Genomic DNA, 6,700 nt, shown 5'->3' on the forward strand with positions numbered 1-6,700 from the left:
AGTATTTGTTTAGTCCTCAATTCCTAACGTCTAATGTATCAATATACATAACTCTGAACTGTCGAGCCTTGCATCATTGCAGTAGATCGCAGACTCAGTCGTCAACTATATAATATGTTACAACAAAATGCATTCATTTGCTAATCATTTTGTCATGCTCGCGCATTCAGGTATAATCTAAATTAAACCAGATATTACTCCTAGGAAATTTCTTCCCCTGAAATTAGTTTCAAGAGGAATTTTTCTATTTCGTATTTCCTCTTGTCTAACACCCCCCCCCCCCCCCCCCTAAAGCGGCGGTATCAATAAGCAGTGCAGCCTTCAATCGCTTTACCATCTCCATTGGTTCCAAGTCTCCCGAACGGGGGCTCGCATGAGACAGGACGTCTATACTATCGTTGCCATTGTTGTTGAGAGTTGGTGCCGACGTCCTCACAAACGTCAGAACTCAAATGAATCAAGGAAGAAAGTGTGCCACCAAACGAAAAGTGTCAGAAATGTAGCGGGGAACCCGTTGGAAAATAGACGTCTCCTTCTGACTTCTGCAGCAGCAGGCGCCGCCGCCACCGCCGCCGCCGCCGCCGCCGCCGCCGTATCACCAACAACGACAGAAATCTATACAGTGTTCTAACAGCGGCATGCCAATGTCGCTGTTTAAAAAAACCCCGCCTTTCGGTGGGGTCCTTTTACACTCTATCGATTACAGTCAACCGGCTACCCATCCTCACGATGATGTTATATAAATAACATTTCCTCGTTCATACAGTTCATGTACTATTCGTCATTAGCGGAACCATAATGAACACACAAAACTAGAATAAGACATCAATCCAACGCAACTGAGAATTATCGCCCCATAGGGCCCTACTGTTACTGCAACTGTAAAATAAAATCAAACTGATCTCTCTTTTAATCAATATGTCGCCAATAAGAGCAACCGCGTAAGCGACAAGAAAATAAAATAAAAATAAGAAACATCTTTGTTTTGTTATTCCCACTGCATCTTTTTTTTTTCTATTTCGCATAACGTGTCAGTAATCATCGTCGTGGGTGTCACCAGTCGTCGAACGTCCTCGTCGTCGTCATCATCATCAGCTGATCTTGTTGAAAATGCGGCAGCAAGAGACGACAGAGGACAAATACGGGACGCTGCCGGCCCCAGCCACACCACAGGCACCTGGCCGTCTTCTTGCTCGCTTGTAACCTCTGGCAAATTCCTTCAGCAGCATCAGGAACAACAGCCATGTTGTTAGCTTTTGGTACCGGTAGTGATTGTGGAACGTTAGTTGCAACAAATTATCATACGCACATAAGCGATCCTAGTTAGTCAATCTTCGGTGTTGATATGTGCGCAGGAACGCACAGATAAGAGATGAACACCCGTTCGGATCTTTTCAGAGGACCTATCGTAGCGCGGGATGAACAGCAAATCTTAGTGAGACGAACGACCAGCCGATGTACGGACATATAATGACAACGCAAGTTACAATATTCCGAAAACACTAACAAAGGCAATAGTAACAGTCATGATGATAAACGATGGATACGTTTTCTCAGTGGAAGTCAGCTGAGCATCAGAGAACAAACCAGTCGAACCCAAACTGGAATCTAAATCGGAAATGCATCGTTTACGGTGGCGATGTTCTCCTTAATGTCTCAATAAGCCATTTATCCATCTCCGACTCTCGATACGTAATCAGCTAATGGCAAACCTGTGAACTCTGCTCAAATATTGTGCAATCATAATAATGGGGTTGACCGTCTACAATTTTGACTATTGTACAATATGACCATATTGGCACCGTTAATAGCCAGCTAGGATTACACATCAAAGCTGTTTACTGGGTCAGCTCTTCACCGCCTCTTGAAAATAGTTAAACATGGGCACGTATCTATAGCGTTAAAAGCGGCAGGTCCAGCTCGTTGTCTGTGATTGCGCCGCGTCAGAGTCACCAATGGTTGCCGGTTGATTCGACAGGACACGTTAGCCCCCTCTCCCCGCCCCTCCGCTTAATAATCTCACATCATATGGTGATAACGACGATGTTCAGATCAGATGTTTCCGATACTCGACTGTCCTTTATGGGCACGACTCTCTATATCTTCTTCTCGTGCTGTACTGCGTTCCGATCAATGATGGTTCCAACTCACGACTATGGTTCCGTCACTGAACGGGCCTTGAAGAATTCAAAAGAAAGAGCGGTTAACCCGTCGAAGCGAGGGAGCAGCCAAAACGTTCGTCTTCGTTTCGGTGCCTCCCGGTCACGAAAAGGTAGCTGTCTTGGTGCTATAGACGTCGAATGATTGGGAACTACCGCGTTCACAGCAATGCGGAATCGCTTGCCTCCCCTAAATTTCGTTATCTTTTTGCCTACGCGACCGCTACTACGGGCCTGTAGTAACACGTGACTGACTTGAATCGAGCCGCCTGAGCCCTGAGATGCTCGCCTCCCTCACCACGTTATAGGTAAATTTAAGAAAATGGAATGAGTAACTCAGACGTCGCTTCGAGTGTTTAACGTGAATTAGGGTGACCTGTAATCCTTACCAAACTGCAGTTGTGATGCCGGGCAGCGCAAAGCTGCTACAATACGAGATTTAACGAATAATTGATACGGCTAAACTTAAAGATAGCAGACAACTAACCGCGCATGGTGGACGCCTAAAAGCGAACGCTAAAGAGATAGCTGTTAGTGTGAAATAGACATATATAAATACATAGTTGTAGCTTGTCGCCGTAGGGTCAGGCGTCTTCTGAGTTAGACTGACAGGGAGGTCGAAGGAACTCCTATGACAATTGTCCGGTTATGCTTTGACGAACCGTTCATTGAGCAACAGAATTTGATACCGAAATGAGCTAATCTCAATCAATAGTATGGAGTCTATATAACCGTCGGTTTCAACACTACAAATTACATCATCAGTACCATACATACTCGAGCCATGTATAACGGCCCGTACGTATTCCTTGTCAATTGTTCAATCCATGAAATGATCTGTTCTATCGATCATCAGCTAAATCCATTTGCTAGATGATTTGTTATCCGTCCAGCATCAGTTTTACATAAACTCGTATTTTACATTGTTACAAACTGTTTCTACTGCACTGCTGGAATAAAGTACGGAACTCGAGCTTATTGCAGTTACGTTCTGTGATGATTTCTTTTTCTGCCGCAGTTATTTCGGCCTTTGGTTGACGTGTGGCTGAAGCTCTCTCTATCTTCCTCTTTTGCATGTGCGCGGATCCGACCATGACGTATATACAGTCTACCTGTCGGCAGTGAAGAGTGCCATTAACGCAGCAGCCGAATTCAATGGATATTCCATGTGAGCCGCCTACCTGGCCTTTACCAACATGAGACGCTCGTAAGTGGACGGTCTTGTTATTATATTGCACTCTATAGATTGTTCGAACTGCTCAAGAACACCATGCCAACAGCTGAATGCAAGCAGTGTACGACAGCTAGTAGCAAACAGCGCCAGTTAAATATATGGGTGTACAATAGCATGTTTCATGTTCAGAGCCGTAATGACAATGTCAGTGGCGCATGGCATGGACGAGACGGTCGGCGTCTTTACAAGCGTCACTTTGCTGCTTTCTCTAGGCAGAACCGTATTGTCGACTTTGCGCTCCAGCTACATGAAGAAAACACGCAGCGTCGTCATGCGGGGGCGTATAGGTGGCGGCACAGCTGCGCCCAATTTGTGTTGGCTGTAAATTTGGATCCGGGCTTGGGAAGCGCTGCGTAATACCGGTTGTGTTTCAGACTGGATGCAGTGGTGATGAGTACGATGCTGATACGACGTTACGCTAACGTCTCGGATGGTACCGCCGAACGTTGTTGTATTGTTCTCCTTCTTTTTGGCACGCCAAGTTGGTTGGGAGGAGCGGGATGAGGCAGCAGATGAAATGGACGAAGTTTTTACGGATAATGTACATATAGTTATTTGCTGATATAGACAGTAAAAAGGAAAAATGCAATAATGTTTTCCTGGCGGTGGTTTCCCGTAAGGTTTAGCACGGCACTGATTTGTGGGAGCGGTACCAATTCCTGGAATGATGCTTGAATTGACCGTTGCAAGGTACGACATGTGTCATGACGTGTGTATAAGTTCCTGGAAAGCCTCGACGAAACGAACTGATAACATTATTGATTTGGCACTAGCCATTTTCGTTAGCTCGTTCTCTGGAATATTATTATGAAATGTGCAAGACGGTGAAATATAATTTCGGCTGGCCAAAGTACCTGCACAGTACCTACGTGCTATCCCGATTATTGAGGTTTCGGATGGAATAAAAGGATAAATATATTTTTTGTTTCACGGCACATTAGTGAGAGCCTGAAGTTTAACAAGAGGCGCTTGGCTGTTATTTTTAGGTAGAATGCAGGCATGAAGCACAGCAATATTTACGTATAGATAAGCTATCGAAGAGCATAGGACAGAGTGATTTAACAGATACCAACTCCTCTCGTATTTTCTCAAATTATGCCTCAGTAGAATTCCAGCTTTATATTTCTTTATCACACTTAAGGATACATCCTACACTAAACATTTAGCATAGAGATATATAAAAAATGTATCCATATTCACGTTTATGTTAATATAATACTTAAACAGCGCCGGTAGGATCTATGGAGAAAGGACAACGGCTTACCCAAAATCCAGCAACGTACGCAGCTTCACTCTGCTAATTAGCCTCTCCCATTATTGGCGCCATGGTGCAGTCATTCTCAGGATGATCGCAACTGATACTGATTTCACATAGCCTTGGACAAAATGAAGTTACGAAATTGAACTTAACGCCACCACATATACATCAAACCACATAGGATCATATTGATATACGAGGATAGCCTAGACCTAATTTCAGTCGCAACTTATTGGGGCGATCCATCATCACCAGACTGATGGTGGTGGAAACTACCTAAACGGGCGATGGTGACAATGATTAACCATACCGATGAATCAAAAGCAGGTGAGTACTTACCTGTAGACATTGTGTTTGCGGTCGATATTTCCGTTGTTTCGCGCCCTTTGTCAGATCATAGGACGCTGAATTGTCTCCAGCTTTCTACTGAACCAAAGTGGTTTTTAATTCAGGCCTAATATAGAGTTGTCGCCCTTCATACTTTTTTCATGCATATCCTGCCTGTACTGGCATTGGATATTTAAATCGGATAATATTAGGGGAAGTAAATGGGTTTCTAAGTGGCGCTATTAGTAGTAAAGAAACAATGATCGCACCTGACATATTGTAATGACTATAGCGTATCCGTGCAGTCGCACGTTATCTAAAAGGATTGATCGTACGGATTATTTTGATAAATGAATTTGATAACAAGATTTGGCAATTGTATATAAAATATGACGCGTTAAGGAAATCGCTTTAGCATCTTGGTATTTGCGCAAAATTAGGTAAGGCGCTTGCTACTCGTTGAAACGGGTTGAATTGAACTTGGACTGCAATTTTTATGCTGTTTTACCCCCTAGTGTCAACCCCCTTGTAGTACACAGTTCATAGCAAAAACGTTTTTTTTTAGCTGTTCAATCCAATATTGTCCCCATTTACAGTTATTCATAACTAGACTAAATAAACTAGAATATAAAATATGATGTTTTTTTGAGCACATTTTATATACATTATATCACGAATATGTACTTTATATTACATATCAAACAAACCATTTATAAAGTCCATGTTCGAATTAGGTAAACGGAAAACTCAAGCGGTATTTTTGAGAAGCGATTCGACAGAAGGATCCAATATGAACATCGTGTCCGAAATGCCCGATAGCTGATCATGTACCTTGTACACTATCTGAGATCTAATAAAGCGTTACGTCAAGAGAACCCACCAACGAGACGCGACGACCCACTACGAGCAAGCGTTCGATATTCAAGTGGTTATAAATAATCAGGCGTCCTCTGGCACAGTATCGTGCCAAGGGGTCTAGTAGTAAGTGCTGCTAGTAGCCGGTGTCCATCAAACATCTATCCTTGGCGTCAATAGAAAATTGGCAGAAGAGACTAGCAATACGACGCGCGTTTCTACTGTTATTGTTACCGCTAGAATGAATGCGCCCTGTATCAGAAGACGTCCTGCCCTTCAACGAGAGGGGAGCCGTCCACATAGAAGATCAACTTTCCTTTTCATACTATTTTTGCTATGCCTTATATCTGTTCATGTCCACAATAACGTTGACTCTATCAGCTGAAACAAGAAGAACACACTTCGCAGACATTTACTGCCGGGAACAAACCGAATAGCGTAAATAATAAGAGCTCGAACATGGCTAGCTGTGCCCTTCAGGATAATATCATATGGGAAGTCTACAAAATAACCAGCCTACATTTGGCCATCCCCGACGAACGTAACGAGCAGTGAGAATTGAACATAGAAATATAGTGTAGATGGATTCATTTGAATGCGACGATCAAAATACTTAATACATTCATACAGCAGGACGTGCAATCAGAGGATGCATACTCTGGACGATGCAAACAAGAAAACGACCGAGTCATCATAACGAATATGAGTATTTACATTACTAAATTAGAGCGCTTTACGAAAAATGTGAAAATAGATATACTTTTTATCACAAAATGATACTTTTTCGTTTTTTTTTTTTTTTTTTGATATGATTCGCATATACGTATCAAAAATTTCTTCTATTAATTGTTGTACTTTTGTTAAGTA

The 6,700-nt window shown here is 42.8% G+C and overlaps 1 long non-coding RNA gene across 2 annotated transcripts; it reads left to right on the forward strand.

Moving 5' to 3' along the window:
• Nucleotides 1-1,026: 1,026 nt before the first annotated feature.
• On the forward strand, nt 1,027-4,357 carry LOC147755521 (uncharacterized). Of its 2 annotated transcripts, none has more exons than XR_015329128.1 (2): nt 1,027-2,467; nt 3,178-4,357. It is a non-coding gene; the product is annotated as an uncharacterized LOC147755521 (long non-coding RNA). The 2 variants fall into 2 exon arrangements; XR_015329127.1 differs by having other exon boundaries at nt 3,267-4,357.
• The last annotated feature ends 2,343 nt before the right edge of the window (nt 4,358-6,700 follow it).

Source organism: Varroa destructor, unplaced genomic scaffold, assembly GCF_002443255.2.
Source record: "Varroa destructor unplaced genomic scaffold, Vdes_3.0 BEIS01000005.1, whole genome shotgun sequence".
In the NCBI taxonomy this organism is placed as follows: domain Eukaryota; kingdom Metazoa; phylum Arthropoda; class Arachnida; order Mesostigmata; family Varroidae; genus Varroa; species Varroa destructor.